Source organism: Cuculus canorus, chromosome 8 (genome assembly GCF_017976375.1).
Source record: "Cuculus canorus isolate bCucCan1 chromosome 8, bCucCan1.pri, whole genome shotgun sequence".
NCBI lineage: Eukaryota > Metazoa > Chordata > Aves > Cuculiformes > Cuculidae > Cuculus > Cuculus canorus.
Genome location: NC_071408.1, coordinates 7,655,816 through 7,681,797, shown reverse-complemented (window position 1 = coordinate 7,681,797; position 25,982 = coordinate 7,655,816).

Here is a 25,982-nt window from a genome sequence, read left to right as displayed (position 1 = left end):
AAAGATTGTAGTCTATACAAAAGAACTGAATTCTTAGAAGTAACTCATTTTTTTCCTGATTATGATGCAATATGCACTGAAAATAAATAAAATAAAATAAAATAAAATAAAATAAAATAAAATAAAAAATAGACAAAAAAAGATATCATCACAAAGGGATTTTGTCAGGTTTTTGGTTATAGGGCAGCAGAAATGAAATGTAAGCTGTAAGGGGATTTTTTTCCCCTCCAAAAGCTCAAGACTCATCTGAAAGTGATAATAGAAAAACAAGTTGAAGGAAGGTCATAGAGACATCAGAAAAAAACCTTTTTCTCAAGGAAATAATGCCACACAGGAACAGGTTGTTCAGAGAGAACACCTTGGAGGTGTTCAAGATTCAGCAAAAAAAGGCCAGGGCTGACTGGACGAAGTCTTCTCAAGAGTATCATCTAAAGCAAGGGCCTAGAGCTGATAACTCCCTGAAGTCCCTTCCAAGAAATAATTCTGTTCTTGGTGACCTTCAACTGTAATTACAGAAATTACCGAAGAATTATCCAAGAAAAGAGATTACAAACTCTTACTAAAATGGTAAAAGCCTGAAGTATAAAAAATAAATTCAAAAGAAAAGGTTCAAATAAAGAAACATATGCAATCCTTAAAGCTACATTATAATTTCTGTATGTCAATTGAATTGTACATACTAAATGGAAACAAGGAAGAGACCCGCATTGTTTTTTCCTTGCAGTTAACTTAGCAGAAATCAGATACATTTACTTTATCACAGCAAAAATCTGTGCAAGGGTTAGGCATTTAATAAAAGGTACCCACATCAACTGTAATCTGCATTTTGGAAATAATCATATCATTTTGTATAATAAAATTCCTTTAGATAAGATAAGTATTATCACTTTAACATAATTTTCTCTATTTCAGATTTTCCTCCATGAAATTTCACCCTCGAGTCTTTAAGCTGTAAGAAGAAATTTTCTTTTATTTCCTCTGTTTCAGCACCCTTTATATTAGGACATTCAACTCAAATCTTTAAGCTGACAGGGTTTGTAACTTGTTGGATAGTCTGTCTGTTCTGCAGGGAAAATTTTAAAATATATTAAATTCTTCTCTAATACTTGGGTCAGTGTGCTCTGTACTCCCAACAGGGCAGGAAACTGATAGGACTCTGTCAGCCTGAGAGCATGACTTAACATAGACAAGCTAAAGAACCCAGCATGAAACCAAGCTTTCCTCCCTCTCAACCAGTGTATAAGCTTCTTCTGCTTCTTTAACGAATCGTGAGTCCACTACAGTTTCAGCCACAGCAATTCCAAGGGACTTTGCTTCAGTGTAAGAGGAAGATTGGTTCAGGCTACAAGTGTTCATATTTTTAAAATCTGGAGAATTGTGGTTCAGCTTGTGTACCGCCCAAAATTGAAGGCATCACATATGCAGCAAAATTCTTGTTCTTACACAGGGATTTTCCCATGTTTTTAGACTGGAGCCTCATGATGTTTGAACCATGGTGATTTCATTATGAACCAAGATAATGGGAGCTATATGAATCAGACTCAGAAATTAATGACTGAATCAATTCCCTATATGAAACAAGTGACCATCTGCTCCACTTGTCCATAAGAAATACTAACGTCTTCTTTCAGTGCCTCCCTATTTCCTTCCCATTAGCTTTAAATCCTTCTCCTTCATACATCACTATCAATGTATTTTTAAATTGTGTCTTCTGAATTACTGCTTGGCTGCTTATCTCATCAACATATGGTAGCTCTACTGGCTGTGGCACAGACCTACTATCGGGGGATCGATTATGTACCATCTTGTAGCTGGCACAGTTATTTACATGTCTTAAAGGCAATTACAAAATATGATCACCTCAGAATATTCTCATCAATGGAAAACTTTTATCCAGAACTATTGAAGGCATTTGATCTTGAATTTGCTCAGTGTGTAGTGGGTTATAATTTCAGAAGTTAAAATAAAGCTCGATGCTGAGTCTGGCATTATCATTCTAATCCTCTTATTCTGATACTGAAGCTTCTATCTGATCTGTAAATTTCTCTTATATTCAAAAGTAGGCATTTGTGAGGTAAAAAACATCAAGTACTTGTAATTTTTTCCTCCAAAAAAGAGAAGGAAACGTATATTTTTACTCATTTTACTTTATTTGGGATACTACATTCCCTCTTTCAGATGCCTGGTGAGAAAAGTGAGCAGAATGAGTATTCTCATCTTGAAAACAAAAATCTATGGATGTTTCCAAACTTGCAGGATCTTTCTTGCCAAAGTCTGAGTCTCTAGTGTTTGTCTCACAGCTGTTCAATAATGATGCTGGGTTTGGTATAAATATGTATAGTCTTTCACACACTTAAGCCAAGAAACAATGCTGAGCTGCTCATCTGAGCTTTTCTAATTGTTCTCATAGCAGCCGCTTAGGAATACTTGCAGATGGGTTTGTCATAATACTTTGTTGGTATTTTTTTGCAACAATTGCCTCTTCAAGCTAAGCAAACCCTGGAGAAAAATAAGGCTGTGGTGAATACAGATGTAATGTTAATTAACAGACACTGTAAGTGCAAATGTTTCAGTAAGAATTAAAAAAAAGTGCTGTATCGACACGTCAAGCAGCAGGAACTACTTTGAAATATCAAGGGTCTTTTTTTCCTGAAAATTTGACTCTCTGCATTAGAATACATTGAGCTGAAATGTTAGGCTCAAATTAAAGGTAAGATGAGAGTACCCATGCATTACTGCTCTGGTGGAGATGTTTACCTCAGGTGCCCTTTGGTTTGATGGCAGAATCAGGAAAACACTGCAATCTTACTGGAAATTTCTAGGCTCTGACATACTAAAATACAATGGATTAGCAGTAATCCAGGAAATGGGAGAGATTTCCTAATTAGGCAGCCCAAGTTACTTTTACAAACATAGTAGTTTTTACACTGTTTTCTCCCTCATGTCTGTAAGCAAAACAAAGGAAACGGCATCATTAATATATGTGTGTGCATTTGTGTGTTTATGTATATAAATATATATATATATATAAATATGTATATATATGTGCTACGTGCTACTGCTTTGAAGAATGACAAACCATCTGTATATAAGAACTGGCTATGTCATCCAGAGGGACTTGGACAAGCTGGAGTAGTGGGCCTGTGTGAACATCATGGGGTTCAACAAGAACAAGTGAAAGGTCCTACACCTGGGTCAGAGTAATCTGCGGTTTCAGTACAGGCTGGGGGATGATGTGACAAAGAGCAGCCGTGTGGAGAAGGAGTTCACAGTGCTGGTTCGTGAGATGAAAACAACTGGTTTCCCTACAATATTTTTTTATGGAGACGCTAGACATTGTTGTCCTCAAGTAACTAGAACTGTTAATATGTAGTGTTTAAACTGATCCTGTCTCAGAGGTGAGATCTGGAGGTAGATACAGAGATTTTATTAATCCTCCACTGGAATCTATTTTACTGTGATAATTTAGTTCTTTTTCTCCATCTTGAGCTGTCCTTAGGGTCAGGGTGTCCCTAAAACAAGTATGACCTAAAAATGAAGCAATAATAGAGATGATTGGTCTGGTTTGTCTTCATCTAGTTAACTACTTCAGCCTGCAATTGCTTTCCCCTTTCCTTTTTCAATTTCCTGAACAAAGAGAATGAATTGTTATTGCCAAAGGAAAAGGAAAAAGAGAAAGGGAGCAGTGGAGAGAGAGAGAGAAGGAGAGAGAGTCTTCAATTTTCTGCATGTCTCTATCTCTTAACTTCTGCTTTGCATTCAGATAATTTCAGTGCTAAAATTCCTCATTAGTAAATAAAAGCAACCTTCTAACTTGGTATTGCCTTTGGTTCCAAAGAAAATCAAAAGATTGTGCAAACCTAAAATAAAATGCAATTAATTACCAAGCTCTGGGGATCATTTCACCAAAGCAATTGATTTCACTTCACCACTGCAGCCACCTCTCATAGGAAATATATCAGCGGTTTAACAGCACACTCATAAAACAAGATAACAAATTACCTCAACATTTCCTAGAGATTAACCTTTCAGCCTTTCACTAAAAAAAGACAGGTCAGAAATTATCTTCTTTTCTTTTTTTTTTTTTTCAATTCAGTTCATACGATCTCTAATACCTTCAAGAAATGCATTATAAAAAGAAGGGAATCAAGCTAGAGATGTATGATTTAAGTTTCAGTAAATACACAAAGAGGATCTCCAATGACTGCAGACAACAATGATTTGGAGTTGCCACATTGAACTGCATTTCTACTTAACAGCATGCTAGGAAAGAGATTGCAGTAAGATACAGGACTTGATTCACAAGTACAGGGCTTCCGTCAGTGAAGATACTCTGTCCAAGTGTAATCCCAGCAGGAGCATATGCAGGACTTTGAGCACTGACAAAATAAAGAGTTCTGAGCTTGACAGAATTTTTCCCCCTCAAATCAGGGCTTCTCCTGTAATTAAATATGTGCTATGTATTAGTATGTGCAAATGAAGAAACACCTGCAACAAGGAACGCACAGTCAGTATAATCCAAAATAACAATTGAAAATGTGACCATCTCTAAGAAATTCCACCTTTTTTTTACTTATTGTGATGCAGCTATGTTTCAAAGACAGGGCAAATTTTGAAGTATTTTTTTTCTTCTTCTTTTTCAGCCAGTCCTGTGATACACCGCTAGTATTTAATCATCTTCAGAGATAAAAACTCTTTCATCCTCATTCTCAAAAAAATCAAAAGATGATACTGACATGTAGGCTAGGTACCTCATGACTGAAAGAAACAATTTAGCATGTATGACTGAATATTTTTACTTTTCAGGACATGGTCAAGCACTTAAAAAGTGAAGATGCGGTGGTCTATGTTATAAGCAGAAATTTTAATTTATTAAAAAAAATGACAAACTAGTGACATAGAGTCACTGAAAGATTTTTGGCAGCATTGGTTATGCCTGTGAAAATCATTTCAACTACAATCTTATTTTAGACAGTCGCAAGGGTCCAACTGACTTTGATCTAAAAATTTCTCATCAAAGAGATCTAAAAGCTTAATAAAGTACAGAGAGATCAATTTTTGAAATGTGGCCAAATTTTAGGTTGATACTTGAAACACACAGCAGAATAGTCAATTGGCATAAAGGAACTAGAAATGTTAAATTATCTTAATTCCTCCAGCTACAGTTGGATTTCCCTACTTATCTTGTTATCCGGTTTGCACACATGAATATTCTGCTCACTGCACTGTTTATTCAGTACTTTCTAGTACTGAATTGGGCTTAACACAATCACCTTTAGAATATCGATTTTCCTTATTTCCATTGTATTTACAAAATAATTCTTTCATTATGATGCTGTGTCTTCCCATTATTCCTCACTCCATGCATTGTTCTCCCCATGTAAGAAGTAACTTGATAGCCTGTATGTATTTGAGATACAGATTATAAGGGAATATTCAAAGGTACTGAGTATCCTTAGGTCCAAGTGGCTTTCCAAAAGAGAATTATATCTTTCCAAGAAAAAAAGAAGCAATTAGGTGCCACCTCTCAAAAGAAAATGAAATGTTGCTTAATTTCAATTTTTGCTACTTAAATTCTCCACCTCCTAGGACTGTTTATACTTAAATGTATTCAAGTGTCTAAATTCTGCTGGAAGTCAATAGACTCTTCAAAGAGATTTACATCTATTTTATGGAAAGTACTTCTGAATATACAGTCCAAAAGGCTTAACTCACTTCTGAGACTGAAAGACAACATTGTTTTCTCATGTTTTCTAGATGGCTGTTTACTAATTACTAATGCCAATGTCTCCAAGTTATTTACATAGCTTTCAGAATGTAACCTGAGATCTCCTATCTATTGCTCAGCTCCAAAGTATTATCTGTCTTCTTGTGTGACATTTTGTTATTCTGTGACCTTCAATTCAACTATGACTACTAAGCAAGTTTACAAAACATATGGTTGCTTTGAAATTATTTGGATTTCTCTTTTTGCTTCATCCACCGCAAAGAATGTTTTCAAGGGTGTACTTACATATATTTGCAGTTTCTTAGAAATACTGCATTTTAAAAGTGATCAGATTTCAATCTGCTTGATTTTATCAATTTCAATAATCTTGCAGGACCTCAAAAATTGCCACAATGCTCATAGGGTTCTTGCTAAATCTTTAGTGTTTTTCCTTCTTATTTCAAAACTTGATTCCTTTTGCAAACAACAACAATCCTTACTAGATTTCTATGCAGACATTATGCCTAAAACTACTTACTGATGATAAAAAAGAGTAGTACTGCCTGCTCATATGTTATTTTTCTGTATTTGCAGCTATTTCATCTTCTGTCCCACCATGACATATACCAAACACTTTGTAGCTTTTAGAGGTTTCATTTTAGTATTTTTAACATTTTTTATATTCCTTTCTAGCCACATGAGTTTTAAATTTTATCCTTATTTTTATTGAAATATGTGATTTTTTTTTTCTCCGTATGTCACAACCACCTCTAACATCATTCTGTAAACAGCAGGTGATTCTAATAAATCTCTTCCCATTCAATCAAACTCTTCCCATTCAATCAAACTCTTCCCAGTTTGAATGTTTGAGCCCAAAAAAGAAGTCTTCAACAGCTGTTTGTTCCATACATTCCTCAACCTCCTGTAGCCCACAGAACTACTCAAATGCTTAATGCTATGTGTGTTGAAGAACTACCTTCTTAAACTGGGGAAAATAAGTTGTCAGGTAGGAAAAATATATATTCAGGAAAAATGTATATTACTTAACATTCCTGAGTGATACCTTCTTTTAAATATTCATTCTTCTCACCTACAGCTGTTGGCAGAAATTACAGAATTTGCAAACTTAAATTCCAATGATGGAATATGCTGCCCCAAAAAAGAAGACTTCTTTGTAAAAAATAATTACAATTAAAATATTTTAAAATATCTTAACTTTAACTTTTCTTCAAAAAATATTTCTCAAAAGTAAATAGAGAGGAAATGGAGAAATAAAACCAACAGTGGACATTTGTAACCAGCATGTTGCTTATAGCTTGATTTGCTAAGCCCATGTTGCCCTTATCACCCTACAGAACGTATTTTTTTCCATAAGGCATTGTTATCTACTTTGGTAGCCTGAGAAAGAGATGCTTAACAAGACCCCAGTGGATTCTACAGCTCACAGGTCATAAGACCAAAGTCTCTCACAATGATCACTTTCTCTTCCAAAAGGTGCAGTGAATTTTGAGGATAGTCATCCACAGCAATGTTAATGTTATGGATTAAAAAAACTTTCAGTTCGAGGTGGATTTAAGGAGTTAAAAGCAGATTCAGCAGTGCTATTTTTACATTGCTTAGTAAGCCTAAAACTCTGTTTTAGCTTCTGAGGAAAAGCAGTGGAGAGAAGAGCTTATCTTCAATAGAAGAGAGAACGTCTGTCTCTGGAGACAATGCTGCTTCATCTAAAGCCATCCAGCAAACAATGTATGCCTATCAGTTCAGTTCCACTGAGTGCTAAAAAAGTAGATGAATAAGCAGGTTTATACAAACTGGTACAGAACCTGGGAGTTTGGAAGCCTGCCTTCTCTTCCTTGCCAGGCTTTCTCTAACCTGTTAGCCATGAGCCAATTTACTAATCCTTGGGTTTTGTCTTATCTCCTGCTATTGTTTTGAATGGTATTAATACAGGAGTGTACACAGTGGAAGCTGAATCAAAGACATTAACACATCCGCTTTCTGATTCCTTTCTCACGGGTTACTTCGTGGACCATTCATCTTAATAACATTAGGTATGGTTATACTTCCCGTGTATCTATGCTTTTACAGTTGTCAAGAAGATTGTCCTTACTTTCTTAGACTGGCACTAGTTTAAGAGCAGCAGTTTGTTTGGTCTGAAAATATTATTTCACGTAAAGCCCGTATTTTGGCTAAAAAAGATGGGCATAGGCTTGAATTCTGTGATCTTCATCTGCTTTAATGAAAATAAAAATGCAGCTCATTTTCACAATAAAGGATCGTGACTAGATATTTTCCATGATTTCAGGATCATGCATTTCTAACGCTATGCTAAACATTAAGTTCTCTGCTGTATATTAATTGCTGGTGTTTGTAACAGCGTCAACAATCACTTAGATATTTATATTATGAGATACTATCATAGCTGAATTCTTTCAGGCATCGTTCTTGAAGATGTCTTTTGCTACATCATGCTTTAAAAATATCATTTTTTTCTTTTCTCAGGTATTTTACAAGAGACTGTTTCTCAAGTTTTAGGCATCTGTCCTGATGATACTGTACTTGCAATTTCTTGCTGGTGCTTCCAAATAGCTTAGCTTCTGTTTGACATCATTAAAGCAAATATGTCAGGGGGTGTAAATTGACATGGCTTCACTGAAACCACCATGCTTTGCAAGTCTACAAGCTGAAGAACTAATACTTCATTAATTGAGTGATGACTTAGTACAATTTTATACACATTGTATGGCTCTGAATCATTATTTTGCGTTAATTCTGTCAGAAAGTCTTACAATTCAGTGTCTTCTACCCATACTAATAGCTCTAATTTCATGACAGGTCATGAAAATTTCATCTCAAATCACTCAAACAAGCACAAACTATCATTTGCATTTACATTTTGGAATCCGCACATCAAGTTGCATCCTGATTTACATAATCCTTAATCTTACTGTGGATATCTGAGACCTAAGTCTGCTGTACTTTGTACTAATATGTGTGACCTCACCAGATCCTTATGGGGTGGATTATTTAGATTCAGTTCTTCTTTGTAGTAATAATATATCAGCATCATTCAATGATTCTATCCTGTATATCTGAAGTCGTCAATACTGTTCTCCTGGGGTAGAGGTATTTGTTCATTGCTTACAGCTAAATAAAATGATTGGTTTGGCATAAAGGACTGATAAGTCACAAGCAGGCCTTTAAAGAGTGCTTAGCAAACCTTGCATAAGGACACGTGCCTGAAACAGACCTGAAAATGGTACAGGTTTTTCAAAAGCAGGACTGTACCAGATAGAGCTGCAGAGAAGTGGGCAGTGCTGCTGGCCTGTAGGCAGAGACAGATTGCACTAATTTAGATAGCTCCTTGGGGCTTTCAAAATTATGCTGTGGGCCACTCCAGGGGTGTGAGTTATGAGCTGCAGCTCTTTGAAGAACAACATCGAATTTCACCCTGATATATAGACTCTGCAGGCTGATATATATCATGTTGACAGGGTCACTTCTTTCACATGAGAGCTCTGTTGTTCAAGTCAGTGAATTCAGAGCATATTCAAGTTAGAACCTGGGGTTCTGAATTTTCTTAATTCAGTAGCATTTCTAATATACTTCAGACCAAGCTCTTCTTCAGATTTCTGTCCTTTTATGTCTTACACTTTCTTCTTATAGCTTTATGTTTCAACCATGTGGTAAATTACACATTTTAAATAAAAATCTTACTGATGGATTTATTACTTAGCTTGCAGAAATGACACTCAATTCTAGCAGGTGAATGTTCAGGACTAGATAATGAACAAGCCTCAGCAGACAGGAAAAAAAGATGAGGAAAAAATTGTCTTTTCCCAGACACAATATACGAGCATCCTTCTGCATGTTTTAGCTTTCATTTCTCCATCCTTCAAAGTTTTATTTTTTCTTTCCCACATATTTATTTTTCTCCTTTCTTGTACACTGATCAATCACTTCCAGTTCGTCTTTCATGCAGAACAATATTGTCACATTTTCAAACTATTGCCATTCGGATAAGTGATGGCAGTTTCTGTTACTTGAACATGTTACCGTTAATATCAGAAAACATTAAATAACGAGACCGAAGAACAAAAAGGCATCATCAGATTAGATTTCTGCATTGTCTTCTGGTCCAAAACATTCCTTCAGCTTGTATTTGAAGTGTTTAAAATTTCCGTAGCTGACCTTCAAATCATTAAAAAAATCAACTAAATTTTCTTCTACAAACCAATGTTCTTTGAGGACGGAATAAATTACAGTTTGATAGAAACTGAGTAGTCAAAGAATCAAGCAGAGAAATTGCAAGGCATTCTGGCTAACAATAGTGACCATTCCATAGTTTCTTGGTAGTTATGGACTTGGCACAAAGATTTGGAAGCTACACAGAATACACTGTCATCTTCCCAACCACCTCCCAAAAGACCCTCCAGGAAAAGCGTGGAAGTGAATGTTTTTGCACAGGCACCACCAATATTTTCACATCCTGTAGTTTCCTCCAGTTCCTCAACAAATTTGGATCTGAAACTATCCACTTACGGATCGCACCTGAAAAAAACACACACTTATATTCCTGGTGTGAAGCAGACTAGACACTTGGTGCATCCAGGAAGGCAAAACCCAAGACTTAGACTATGAAAAGAGATCTTTTACACCTTTCACCATTACTAATCAGCCACACCTGGCACAAAGATGAAGTCTCTAAGTCATCATTTTTCTTTGAAGAGGGTTTTTTTTCCCCTTCTAATTTTTCAGGTTTCACAGGACTTTGAAGAAGAAAAATTGTACATTGAATTCCCATGTCCTCCACAGAAATTGAAAGGGCCTGAAACACAATGCCAGACAATATTCCAGGATATTGGTCCGTGGAATGTACTATAAGCCAAATGCTCAGTAACTTTTCTCACCTTTTGCTTTGTTTCACATGGTACTGCACTAAGCTTTAAGTCAGCGTTTTTCCCCTTTCTTTTTTCGCAGTTTGAGAATCTGTGATAAAGTTAATTAAGAATATTTTCAGCTACCAAGACTAATTTTATTAAGGTTTATGCAGACAATTTGCAACTACTGCTATTGTTATGAATTATTTCTTCTGCTTTACCTCTTACTGAAGTATTGTAATTATTTTAGTGTACAAATCAGCTACTAGATTAATATACCAGAGGAAGACTAGAGAAACTATTACAAAATTAATAATTTGTGGACTTGGCTTAGTATTATATATTATCTGGCTTCTATGGAATTTTATTAGCTGTTGTATTTATGCTACCAAGACCATAGCCTCATAAATATCCCGTCCCTCATTCCTCCCTGACAAATGAGTTTATGTTCCAATTAATGGAACTGGTTCTTACCAACATAAAAAGCTTGCCCAAAAGAATAAGCACTTATTGAAACTAGAAGTTTACTAATACTTGCAGAAGTCCATCCTTTCTATGTTCAAAATGCTAAAAATGTATTTCAGCATTCAAAGTCTATTCAAACACACATTTTCCTGAAAAACTCTTCTTTTATTCCTTCCATTTCTCCAATTGCTTTATATAACAACTAAATTCTGATTTAGGACTACAGCAAAACCACTTTGATTCTACTTTAATACTCCTCAAAGAAATTTTGTCAGACAAAGCTCATTACTCAGTTTCTTCTCCTTGCGAATCAATAAGAGAGTTGGCAGTATTCAAAGCACAGAATGATTGGAAATTGGCTTTCTTGGCAAATATATGTTTCTGAATCATTCCTCAACATCTCTTTTCGAGAGCAATGCTCTTTTGCTTCACGTACTGCATTCTGCCTCTTCCAGAGCAGTGGCGTCCTGCTCCATTCATCTCCTGCCATGGCATGTATTCAACTCCTACATCTTCATTTGTACAAGATTTCTGTGTATTCATGTTATAAAATTACTTCTTCTGGATTCAGAGCTACCTTTTGTGACAATTACTAATTTGTAGTGTATATCCTGAATCTAATGACTTTGATTTCTTCATTGTCATGTTAAGGTCTGATTCTCAGTTTCTGGAACAAGCTGTGCAAACCTCTCTGAGAAAGTATGACAAGGTAGGCAAGCTGAGCTGAACTCTTCACCCTTCGCGCATCACTAATCACCCCAGGAAGCTGGATGAACTGTACTTTTTATCCAGATAAATAGAAATTATTATCTTCAGTTTTGACATAAATGAATCTTTGAATTTCCAATTTATAGTTAGAGAGCATTCTCTCTTCTTTCATCCCTCAAAGATGTTTGTGATTGATTTTGAAGTTTCTCATACTTCTGTATGAAATCTTTTCCTTTACCAAATGTAACAGTGTTTTGCATTCTAATCCTGACAAAATCTGCAATTTCTCCTTTTTTGTTTATTAGAAATGTGTAACAATAGCTCTTAATGTTTTTTTTTCCTGAATTACTAGCTTAAATTCCCTATTTCTTCTGTCATAAAGGGTGATTTTTTATGTTTGCCCTCAATCAGTTGTTCACTGATACTTTTCTTTTTCACCTGAAGAGTTTTCCCCTCGTTTTTTTTTCATTCATTCATTCACTCTCTGTAGCTATCCCTAGGCAAGGAACTTATATTCTTATTCTCTCAGCCCTTTTTCTTTCCAGTATATAAAAGATGACATTAGGCCTTTAAAATTAACTGGAAGTATGGCACAAAAAACCAGCACTTCCAGAAGGAATAATAAAATACATTAAAAGTAAATCTACGAAGACTCTAAAGAGAAGTACATGAAATTATATGCCTAACCCCACAAATAAGCTTGTTGTACTTCCCCCTAAATTGCCAGATTTGTCTGTAGCGCTTTGTTGCCCTACTTACAGGATAAAGGGGCTAAAAGAAAGTTGGAGAGGGGCTATTGATAAATGTTTGTGGGGGTAGGACCAGGGGGAATGGGTACAAACTGGAGAGGGGCAGATTTAGACTGGACATTAGGAAGAATTTTTTCACCTTGAGAGTGGTGAGGCACTGGAACAAGTTGCCCAGGGAACTTCTGGATGCCCCATCCCTGGAGGTGTTCAAGGCCAGGTTGGATGGGGCCTTGGGCAGCCTGATCTAGTGAGATGTCACTGCCCATGATGGGGGGGTTGGAATTAGATGATCTTTAAGGTCCCCTCCAACCCAAACTATTCCCAGACTATCATTCTGTGATCCTATGATTCTAACTTGCATTTCTAAGCGACTCTGTTGCTTAGGCTAAAAATACTACCTTCTTTTCCTTTGCAAGGTCACAGTATTTTAAGCAGCTATGATTTAGATCTAGCAGCTATAATAATTTCTTCTTGCTGAGAGTACAGAGACGCACAGGCAGTTAATTTGGATGACAAATTTAGATAGCGTAGGTTTCAGATTCTATACATCTTGTCTGGAGTCTTTCTTGTTCTGGTTCAATGGTAGTTCACGTGTGATTTTGGGCTGCTTAGAAAAGTGTTTCACTGCTTTTCTCCTACGGACCCTGTGAGCTCTGCCAATAGCAAGAATTTCTGTTAGTGAGGCAAAAAATTCATCCACCACACTATCCTCCTCAGCCCTTTAGCTTCTTAGCTACAAGAAAATTAAAATTAATCCTAATCACTCTGCTTGACAGAGGGTGGGAACTTTGAGAGAGAAAGTGGAAGTAACATACAAAGGTTTTTTAGGAGACAACAAAAATTTCCATCTAACACTATGCTGTTTTTTCCCTTCTCCACACCTCACCTCCCTCCCTGCCCAAAGTAAAAGTGTTGGGATTTTCAATGAACTCGAAAGTAATAATTTTTTTTGTTGAATCATTGTATCCTCAAAGAAAGACAAGTCTTCACTTGTATTTTTAATTGCACTCTTTCTTCAAACCTTATTACACAGAAGAAAGGACTTAAGTTTCTATGTACTTGAAAGAAACCACAAAATTCCCATTAGTGTCAGTGGTAGAAGATCAAATTTGAGGCCTTGCACTCAAAAATGCTTGTAAATTCAACCGTCTATCTAGCAGAATCCACATCCAATACACAAGATAGTTGCTAAACTCTTATCGTTCTTCTCCAAGAAAGGAAGAGCATTCCTGAATTTGTTTTCTATATTGTGGTCTGGTACACACTTTATCTTGCAGCTACATTTCAAATATGGGGAAAGGGCAGGGAATACGATAGCGTGCAGCTAGGTGCCTGTATTCAGGTCTCTGCTGTAGAAAATAACAGCAGACAACACTGCCAATGTGTGACCAATACATCAATAATCTGACTATCAGGCAGGTCCTCACGCTCTATTGTAGGAATACTTAATTAAAAATTAGGTCTTCATCCCAGCCCAGTAGGAATTTAATTTCCCAGAAAGTAAATCTAGGCATTAGATTAGGGTTTAGAAACAGGTTAAGTGGTGGGTTTTCTACCTAGCTGCACCAAAATACCAGGTTTGTTTCATTCACAGGCATTTGAGTAACTGTACGATCTAGGTCTTGATGGTCTTGGGGCAAAGAGTTTTGATGCACTAAAACAGTTGCCTGTTGCTCACCTTGACTTATAACCAGTCCAAACTTCCTGCTTTTTTTTGAGCTGCACGTGCCGGCTTGAGTGAGCTTGAACCATATCTTTCCATTTTAGTCTCTCTACCCAGACACAGGTTCTTCAGTGGTGAAGTAAATCTTGCTCATAATAAACCTACAGATTTACATGAATAACTATTCATTCTGATATAACTTTGATCAGTGGATATTCATTCTTTCATCTATTAGCGTTGCTAAAAAATATGTACTGAATATGCATCATTAACCAGACGGACATGCTTCCCCTCCATGTCTTATGGAAGCACATCAGCTGGTTACAAAACATTGTTTTTTTCCTATTGAACCTTGACCAGAGTTAGAACTTTGGTTGTCATTGGAGTACAAGCATTCAGGTGATACGAAAGAGAAATTAGCAGTTTCCATTTGAAACTACTCTGTTAGGCTATATTCCTGGGAAGATTTATATACCGGGCAAAGATTCATAGTACTTCATTTTGATGTAGTTGAATGTTTTGAAAAGTCGGTCAGTATGATAAATGTGAGTTTCTTATTATCTCATAATTTCACCTAGTTGTCTGTTTGCCCGAATACTCTAGTGATTGATTGACTAAATGTCTTTTTTAAAGTTACTCTGGTAAAATAAATATGAAGGAACTAAACAGATATTTTCTTTTTTTCAAAGGCATTGTAAAAAATATACCAACAGTAAAACAGTGACCTGTGGCTAGTTTTGCAGGAGGCTATTTTGGATTTCTCTGTATGTATCAGAGAGCAAACTTACTTGTACAAATAAAACAGAACGATATTGTAACTTCAGAAAGTCTTTGAAGCTTTTCATAAAGCCAGATTTAAGATTTAAAAGTCGGGATATCTTGCGTCACTATGTAACTGTCCTGCCTTTATTGTCAGTGTGTCTGATTTAAAAGAATTCACACGTGATCAGACGCCAGTAACCATTTTCTGGCTTAAAACACATATATGAAGTTTTATTGCAGAAATTTTACTGGTTGGGTTTTCATTTTGAAATGATCTAAAATAATTGAAATTAAAAAAGGTTTTTCTTTCTGTGAAAACAGACAGACAAGAAACACATAGTCCTGTCCAGGGCAGACTTCCTCTGGCAGGCATGGTCCCACAGCTCCTTGCAAAGAAAACCACAGTAAGAGAGGCATTCCAGAAGAACTCCTCATGGCAAGATGAACTACAATTCTTGACAGATGCTTCCCAATTGTACTTTTAACTGTCCCCACTGATGGAGATTATACAGCATTCCTAGGAAATCCAATTAAAAATCTTTACAGTTAGAAATTGAATACTTAACGTCTAACTTACATTTTCAGTGTTGTAGTCGGCACCCTTTCCTTTTTCTCTTTTACACAATGAATGTGGAGATTAATGTGTTCTTTTTTTACAGTAATCTTTAATGTGAAAACTGTTACTATGTCTCTTTGCAATGTACATTCACATTAAGAAGAATAGTAAATTTATGCCACGTTGTGTGTTTATCCAACCCATCAACTCACCTTGGATAACCCCCCTGTTCTTCAAGAGCTACAACTGTGAAGGAAAGTACATGAAACCGGTGTAAGCAAAAGCAGAGGCTTTTGCAGGTGGGGCAGGATAACAGCAATCTCACGGCTTTGATGAGGGAGCTGACAGGAAATAGTTCTGCTGATTTCAGTAAAGCAGCTATAAATTAACTTGTCTAAACAAAACAACCTAAGGTTTGTAACTGTTTCTCAAAGATCTTGATCTCTATCATGCTTGTTCTTGTTTCTCTTCTCTAACCTGAATTTGTTTTCTATATTGTGGTCTGGTACACACACATGAAGATAATAATGAAACTTCTGTTAAGCTTGTATTCAAAAAGAGTATAAACTTTATTATAGCCATGATAGGTTGCTATTCTTCTGCTTCCTCTTTATGACTGACAGAATGACAGATTCGGTGAAACTACAGCCAAGCCAACCATACTATATCTTCAACTTTGCAGCTGATTATTCCTATCATAAAAATCATCATATTTTGCACATGTCTTTGCAAAATCACCTTCAATTTTCTTCAGGGTTTTTTCCCTACTTTTCCAGACCATTTTCTGTTCTACTCTTGCCTTCTAATTAGTTTGCAGCCCCTCCCAGTTTGGAGGCAAGTAGTGAATGCTCTATGGAGTGCTCAGCAATTACACTTCCCACGCAGTGCTCTATTCTGCATATTTGGCACAACAGGATTTGCAGACTCATCTTGCTGCTATTAGATATGGTCCTAATTATGGAACAGGTGAAATGAAAAGCCAAAGAATTTAATAATCATGAAAATAACACTGCCTAATTACATAACTAATTCCAAAGGAAGATAGCATGGTCACGCTTAGAAATAAGTTGCTCATATGAAAAATGTGGTGTGCATTTTTGCCTTGAAAGAGGGCATTTAAATTTCTGATATTCATGAGCGAACCCAGAAACAGCATGCCATGATTTTTTTTCTCTCATTTTTAAAGCGTCTACCCTTAATTCCAGTGTCATTGCAATACTTAGACAATAAAATTATTACCTAGTGTCCCTGTCAGCTCTCAAGTTGTGAGATTAATTAGTTTCTGCCAAAAGAGAGCTCTCATCTAAATATAAAAGAGACAAAAATTACGTTTAAAGATATGAGTGAGCAGAAGTCTTACAGGTCTTATGACTCGAAGCAGTGTGCATCATAGGATTTGTGTTTATGCCTCGAAGCAGTGTGCATCATAGGATTTGCATTTATTGGTACAATGTCAGGAGAATTTTTTTAAAATATATTTAAGAAAAAAAATCAGAAACTGATAGTGACAAGAAGAACTGAAAATAGAAGCAGTACCTTTTTGGAAATTATTTTTCCTTCCACAGCCTCATAAGAAGGCAGAAAGTGTCAGGGTGCCTGAAACTCTCAGCAGCCAAGAGAGCAAACTGCCTCCTGGGGTGCATCAAACACAGTAGAACCAGTTGGTCAAAAGAGGTGACTGTCCTGCGGTATTCAGCATTGGTGTGGCCTCACTTTGAGTATCGTGGGCTCCATAGTTTTAGGAGGATGTGAAGATCCTTGGATGCATCCTGGGGAGGGAAATAAAGTTAGTGAAAGAGCTTGAAGGAATGTCCTGTAAGGAGCAGCTAAGGACTAAGTGCTTGTGTAGTTTGGAGATAAGGAGGCTGAGAGACAACCTCATTGCTTTCTACAGCTTCCTGAGGAGGGTAAGTGGGGAGGGAGGTGCTGACTGCTTCTCTATTCACCAATATGATGCATAGGAATGGTTCAAAGCTGCATCAGGGGAAATTTAGGCTGGACATTGGGGTGCATTTCTTTACTGGGAGGGTGGTCAAACTCTGGAACAGGCTTCCTAGAGGGATGGTCGATGCCCCAAGTCTATCCGTTTATAAGAGGCATTTGGACAATGCCTTTAGTAATGTTCTTCAACTTAGTCAGCCCTGAAGTGCTCAGGCAGTTAGACAAGATGATCTTTGTAGGTTCCTTCTGACTGAAATGGTCTATTCTATTCTGTATCTGCACTACCTATCAAATGTTACTGCACCTCCAGGCAATATCACCTTGCGCTAGTTGTTTGGGTGGCCTGGGATTTGCTTAGAAATGGTTAATGTTGTATTTGCATAATTGGATTTTTTTTTTAATCTAATAATTCTGTATCAGACTTTTGGGATATTGTGTTGGGACAAGGAGTACCACACAAATTACAAAAATTTTAATGTTTCCTGAGACATAGAAAAAACAAGGAAAGGCCACAGGGAAGATTCCGAAGATGGGTGATGAAAGTGATAAAAACGTTCATCGCTACCAAGTCATTCTTCTCATTCCTATTTTATGGGGAAAAAAAAGATCACTATTAGTGAATGTTTCTGTATATTTTGAACACAATATTTTTGAAGTGCTGGAGAAAAATAATGGAAGGTGACTCCTTGGTTCCCTGTCTGTGATGGCTCAAGGGCAAAACTGAAGTTTTGTATAAAGGCTGAAATAAAGGAGTGGAAGTTGAGATTAAAGTGCAGATACAGGAATATCCTCACAGATTTTACTGCACATCACTCATACTGCATCTGCCTTTCTCTTCAAAGATGGAATTCAGACACTGTAAAATTCCACTACCACAGGAAACTCCAGAAAATTGCTCTGCTTCATTTCACTGGTATCTTATTATTTTAGCTCAGAGAGCAGGCAGGCTGAAACACTGGGACCATCTTCAAAGTTGAACTTGTTTAAAGAAAGGCATAGTTTTCAAATTAGAGATATACAATTAAATTCTCTTTCCCTTCAGTTGATACTGAGTCATAGCTCTAAAGAAGAGAAAAAAAAAAAAAGCCAACAAAACCCTAAAACAACTAAGGCACCTTTGTGATACATTTCCAGTGGGAGTAATCTGTACTAAACTTCTGATGAATTACAAAACATTATGATTGTATGGGTATTAGTTAACCATTACCACTTCACACAGTTAGATCCATGAATGGGAAAGACATAGCCAACCTTCTAGTCTTTATTTGTCATATAGGTTTTCACTTCCTTTCTTGATCATTCTTCCTGTGACTCCTGCTTATAACCACTCACTGGATAAGTTTTACTGCTTTGCTTAACTATAAGCAGTAATAAATGCATAAGACTTCCTAGGTATATCTGCTAATAATGTTATGGAGAAAACTTAAAACTGTATTTGTATTTGAATGTTTATTTTCATTTCTCTTATGATTAACCCTGAAAATATATTGCTTTTTTAAAAAATATGGTGGTCTGGGAAAGCAGAGGAATACGGAACCAGATCTCAAAACTACGGTTCCTCTCTACATTCATTTATATTTCCTTAACATAAGTTCACTTTTTTATTTCACTTTATTTTTTTTTACAATGTTCTCAATGCAGGCAAGCTAATTTCTCTCTTACTGCAGAAACATGTCAATGAGTACTTATTTTTCATTTGGTTTGAAAGATAATAGCTAGCACTAACTCTAAGGATTTTTGGTCATCTTATACTGTCTACTTCAATGTCTTTTTTCTACAGGCTCATTAGTTTTCAAAAAATATTGATTAATTGCTGAATATAACACATCTTTTCCAGCACTGAAAAATGTACACGAGTATTCATGTTAAGCAAATAATCCATGAATATGTCACTTGAAGTATCCACTATCCTCTACTATTTCAGGGATCTGATGTACATGCATTTCCTTGCCAATGGTTGACCTGTTAATAACAGGAATAAGAAGGCTACAATATTTATTGTTGGCCTGTCTTAACAGCCTCATTTAGAGACGAATCTGTAACAGTGACTGAAGAATTAATTAGAATTATTAGGCAATTTATCTAACATTCTTCAAGACAGTTAGGACAAAATATTCAGAAAACATTTCTTATTTTTCAAAAGTAACACTGCAAGAACATGATCACAAGTGACACAGCTCTTGACCAGGTGCTATAATGTTCTCAGATGGCAGTCATTCAACAAACATATTTGATGCACAACATAAGCAAAGTCTGCCACGTGCTTAAAGTCATGTCCATGTCTCAGAATATTGGTTTCATTGATTGGAATTTCTTACAGAAGTGGCCAAGCATTTATAGGCATTATATATATATATATATATATATATATGTGCGCACACACACACACACACGTATCATTTCTCTCTGCAGTATTGTTATCATGCTGTCACACACCACCGTATCTAGGATCTCATCTGTTAATAGTTATAGTATATGAATTGACATCTTAGTTCCGTCTCTATTTTTTCATTTTGTAAATGCAAATTTGCCTTTGACTTTTTTTAGCTGTCCTTTCCCAGCTGAACCTAATGCAAAGAGCAAACTTGTAATAATTCAACAAATTGTTTGCTTTACTAATATTTTTAAGTTTTGAAAAAGTTGTCCTTTGATATTGCATGTTTATATTATATGCTTGTCTTGAAGATACGCATTAGACTACATAAAAGACAATGCCTACAGGGAGAGGGATACATTTGACTATAGCAATTAACATAGCTGGGAATAAAACATGAGTTTTCAGACCCACCATTGGAAGACACGAAGGAATGCTCATGTGATCAAGGTTTATTATTCAAAACAAACCTATCACATGTTTCACCTATTCAGTGATATTGTGACTCCTTACATAATTGCCTAAAAATTCTTTATGGCACAAGACAGAGCTGCCTTTTTCATTGCCTGTATCAGCTGAAAGATCTGTGTGGGCTTTAGTTGTACCACAGAGCAAAGCTTTTAAGGTGGAAGGTAGAGTAAGACTTTGATAACAACAGGTGAATTGGAGAACTCTCATTTCAACTGCTTATGTAAAAGAACTTCCATTATTGTGCTTCTCCTCTTACTCTTTCTGAGTTACCTACCAGTATAACACATTTATTAGTACAATTCAGCCTGACGAGGATACAGTGGATGATCTCTCACAGAGCAGTAGGCTTGTCATTCTTGTACTTCTTGAAAACAATTGCCATACTTTTATTTCTTCTTACCTTATTAGCAAAGAGATTATTCAGAGTCTTATGTTAAACTAGACATAGAAAGTGAGTTTAGCAGTGAGTAACATGAGTTAAGCCTCTCTGGCCACTGGGTGTCAATGTTGATGCATAGTCCATCAAGAAATAAGAATTTTACAGCCAACAGAAAATGAATGTTTCTAAGTAGACAGTATAAGTGGATTATCGAGATCGACAGGGAAAAACTGCTTATTTCTTTCCTCCCACAGGCATTTTGACCTATAGTAATTGCCTAATACATGCATATCAATTTTACATGTACTGGTCCAATATTTTGTGACATGAGGTCCGTTGTGAAAGTTGTTTCTCCCCCAATTTCATTGTGCTTCAGCTATCTCAAAACCTGCATTGGCTTCACAGAAGTTTGTTTACCAGGACAAAAGCATTTTTTAAAAAAACAAAATCTAGCAACTGTTATGAAACTTCTTAATTAAAAATGATAACTACACTACTACTGACTTCAGAAAAAAAAATTGCAAGAACTAAATGATTGAATTTCTAAATAATTCCTCGAGTCCTTTTTTTTCAACACTGAAAAGGCAGAGATGATGTTCACTGTTGTCTTTAAATACTGAAGCATTACTTTTACAAAAAAAAATTAAATTAATCGGTTTCAAAATTCAGAAATAGGATTACTTTTTTTACTCTCCCATGACTTTTGGGAGATATTTATGTAACCACCTCCATCCACACCCGAAATTCACAAGAAATTATATTCTTACTGTTAAACAAGGATTAAAAGAACCTACTCATAAAGAACAATAGCCTTTTGAAAAACCTACATTTCGCAAGTGCTGAAGTCCCATATTAAACATTGGCAGTCTGAAACAGTTCTAAACTTTTGTCTTCCTCGTCTTTTTCTCTTGTTTTTATTTATTGCTGTAGTTGCCCACTATAGCAACTGGATTTAAACCCAGTTAGAGTCATGTCCATGCAGATTCATGACTACTATCACATAATCACATTGTTTCTGATGGGAACTTATAATTTCATTAAACTGAGCACACTCTGTTCAACTTGGAATACAAATAGACACTGCAAAAGCCAGTTATAAGTACCCACCTGGAAATCATCAAGAATGAAAAAGATAAGAATAGCTTTTTCTGGCTCCCATCAAGAAATTACTTTGCTCTACCACTACCAAATACTTCACAGTAAAAATTTTAGAGTGGGCATGTGATGATCAAAAGAAGTGGTTCATTGCTAGTTTCAAAAATTTGGAGCAATAACACATTCTCACCCTCCTCCCCATCAATATCTGGTCTCTACTGGGAAACTGACAATTCAATCAACTGGTAGAATGAGTGTCATACATGTATGTTAATTGGAGAGTGCTAAACTCATTTTTTTGTGTATGTATTTATACCATCTATGTGAAACAGAACTGTGTACCATTCAGATTTTAGCATATTTACCATAAATTTAAGAAAAGGGAAATTAAAATTATCTTTTTGCAGTGCTGGTGCTCTGGGGGAGGAAGTCGATATATCCCATGTTACAATATACTTTTCCAAAATATGTCTCCAAAAGCAGCACGGTGAAGTTTCCCACAGTTTACAACCTAGAGAAAGCTATCAGAATGGCACCTTCTACAAATACCTCCATCAATAATGTATTTCAGAACTGCATACAAGTCCCCGGTGGAGCATAGTGGTTGCACTGGAATGCTTCTGGCTACCTGTATGGAGCTTTACTTAGCAAAGAGTGACAGAGACTGCAAAGAGAAGAAGGAGGCAGGAGACTCAAGAGAGGAATACAGAGATTTCATCTGGCCGTGGTCTAGTGGAGAAACAGGAAATCTGGCAAAACAATGCAGATCAAATTCCCAACCCATCATGGGTGTATAATTATTGATCTCAGATGGAAGTCAACAATTCTGTCTCATTGCATTTTGACTACCTGGTTTATGTTATATGAATACTGCTCAACAAAACTGAATTTGTCCATCACTAGGTCAGCCAAACATCTCACAGGAGCTGTTAACTACAGCTGATCTTTCCTGAGGGCAGTGGGGTGGAATAACTAATGTTTCAGGTCTCCCTTCCACCCTGTTTTTTATATTGAGAAGACGAGGTGATGCCCCACTAACACAGTGTGACTTGTCCTGTCATGTGAGGGTCATACCAAGGGGTTACCTCTGTCACTCAAGAGTTAGGTTACATCAGTGTTTTTTCCACTAAGGACAAAATTACATAACACACAGCCGCGTTGAATTCAGGGATACTAGGGAACTAATAATGCTAAATCTGTGAAGATACATTATCACACAAAGATATTTGGCCTACAGAAACTAACAGTAATTTTTCTTAGTTTCATAGGTACAATTTCAAGTGCAATGCTGGATCTATCACTGGAACAGGCTTCAGATGAGAAACACAAATATCTACATCCCGTGAGAGGCATAAGCACCCACAAACAGTCAGTGCTTTGATGCAAATTGCATCCACAACCCTAAGCTCGGAATTCAAGTTACCTTTACAGCACACTGGGAAAGTTGATGAGGGGCTGTGGCACAGCAACCATTCCCCAAACAATTTTAAATTAAATTTCCAACAGTCATCTTTTCTGGCTTTGAATCAGAGTGTAGAAGACCTGATGCTACTCCATTAGTTCATCTGGCACAAGCAGAGAACCATCTCCTAACAAACTCGTATTGGGATTTGGCCCACGATGGGGCTCTTTTTCATTACAATTAAATGATTTAAACTACAATTAAAAGTTGATCTTGTTAATAGGCTTTGGAACTAGTCTAATTATTTTTATGCACAAATTAAAAGGAGCTAGTAAATGCAAAATGTCATAATATGATTGAACATTTCTGTTTTAACTCAGGAAAATAAGTTCAGATTTTTTTCTCAAAATTAATTTAAATCCATTAAGTAACCACTTGTTTACGACATCTGTTTAGTCTGGCATCTTCTTAGGTTTCTAAATGCAATAGGCACCTAAGTGTAAGTAAAACTGAGTGAAATATTAGTTGTCAAGCCCCCTAATGACTTTAAGCTAACAGCTGTAAGTCTCCTCTATATTGCTTGACAAGACACTGTTAAGGCTTTTTGCAACTTTTGCAGTGTTAACAACTTATTCTTAGACTTATCTCAACAGAAGAATGTGTACAAGCAAGCTCTAATTAGACAGTGCTAGAGTTTTTTAATTTGCCCCTATTTAAAGTCCTGGGGAGTGGGGAAAAAGCCCAGTATAAATAAAGCAAAATTGCAGTGTGATCTGTAATTTTGGAACTTGCCAATTCTAATTGTGCATTTTTCTAATATTTTTGCATCTAAATAAGCTATTCCTTGATTTTATTTAAAACCAAAGTAGATTAGTAACTTCTTTGAGATTTCTTGAAAAACAATTTCAAATTTACTTGGTCTTTAAGAACCTGACATAAAGTTACAGAAAAAAACTATTTGAGAAAAAAATATTCATAGGAAAATATCAACACAGGAGTTGCTACCACAAATCAAAATATTTCCTGTCAAATAAGTCTTAAATACAATTTAATATACCAAAGTGTATTTTCCACAGTTTTATGCCTAGTTATATAAAAATAAATCATTTAAGTGAACATCTAGCATATTAATACTCCATTCCACAACAGAAAATTAGGTATAAAGAAGCTAAGTTAGGTGTTAGGAGACTAATTCATAAAATAGTACTAAAGCTGGCTACAGAGTGGTGAGGAGGAGTGGCATTTATCTAGACAGCATGTCTTTTCTAAAATAAAAAGAGAGGAGGAAAACCTAACTCAACACACAGGCTGCAAACTCCACAGGGACTTCTAAACATTCCACCTTTATTGTTGCTTTTCAATATACAATATTTTACTCATTTAAACCGCTCCTCCCTCGACTCTATCACCTTATCGCTCTTCCTTGTTCTTCATACAGTTCTGGCACAATTTAGTTAAGGCATATTCTCAGCTGAATTAATTTAGGTCAGGTTCCTCCCAGTGCTGCCTCTAAATAACTTGCATAGCAGTTGGGTAATCCTATAATAGAAGGATAAACTGGCAGATACTGATCTCTACTCCTCTCAGTAATTAATATTAGGTTTTTCAGACTAAGACACTTAGAATCATAGAATCATAGAATAGTTTGGTTTGGAAGGGACCTTACAGATCATCCAGTTCCAACCCCCCTGCCATGGACAGGGACATCCCACTGGATCAGGCTGCCCAAGGCCCATCCAACCTGGCCTGGAACACCTCCGGGAATGGGGCAGCCACAACCTCCCTGGGCAACCTGTGCCAGTGCCTCACCACTCTCATGGTGAAGAAATTCTTCCTTATGCCTAGTCTAAATCTGCCCCTCTCCAGTTTATACCCATTGCCCCCAGTCCTATCCCCACAAGCCTTTGTGAACAGACCCTCTCCAGCATTCTTGTAGTCCCTACAGGTACTGGAAGGTCACTATAAGGTCTCCCCACAGCCTTCTCTTCTCCAGGCTGAACAACCCCAACTCTCTCAGCCTGTCCTCACAGCAGAGGTGCTCCAGCCCTCTGATCTTCTTTGTAGCCCTCTTCTGGACCCATTCCAACAGCTCCATATCCTTCTTATTGTAGTTGGGACTGTCTGCATGAGAAATAAATCAGAAAGAAATAATACCCACACTCACACTGTTTTGTTTTCATCCTTCAACTTCTCACTACAATAGGGATCCTTTGGGAGTGTCTTTAAGGCTCCAAAACTAATGGTGTCCAGAATTCTGGGCTGGACACTTTGATAAGTTAGTGTCAGAAGATGTGCCTTGTGATGCAGGCCTGTCCTTGGCAAGACTGCGAAGGAGCCTTCAGTTGAAAATAGCACCTGGGAGACTTGTTTCTCTCACAAAAATTTGTCTTCTTTTGAAAATCCTACATTGCCATTAGAAATCTGAGTAGTGATGCGTGGGCCACACTCGGCCCACAGTTCAAAGTGGAACATACCTGCACTTTAGGGTCAGATATCCTAATGAGTCAAGGAGTTTCCAAAGCAGTCATATTTTAGTTGTTTATTTTATTTTGAGTGAAACCTGAATCATAGAGTTTGTTTGAGGCTCTGATCTCAGCACATGCTACATGTTTGGTCGTTACAAAAAGCATTATATTACGTGCCATAGGTGTCGGATTTGTTCAAAAGAGATTTAAGGCTGTAAACATCCATTGATTACACTGACAATCACAGGAGGTAGCCAAAAGGAAGTGGACTGAGGACATGAGCCAAAAGGTAATGAAATGAATGGAAATAGAAAAACTGAACAGTGAAACCTTGCGTAGGTCTTGAAAAGAGGAAATAGACTTAA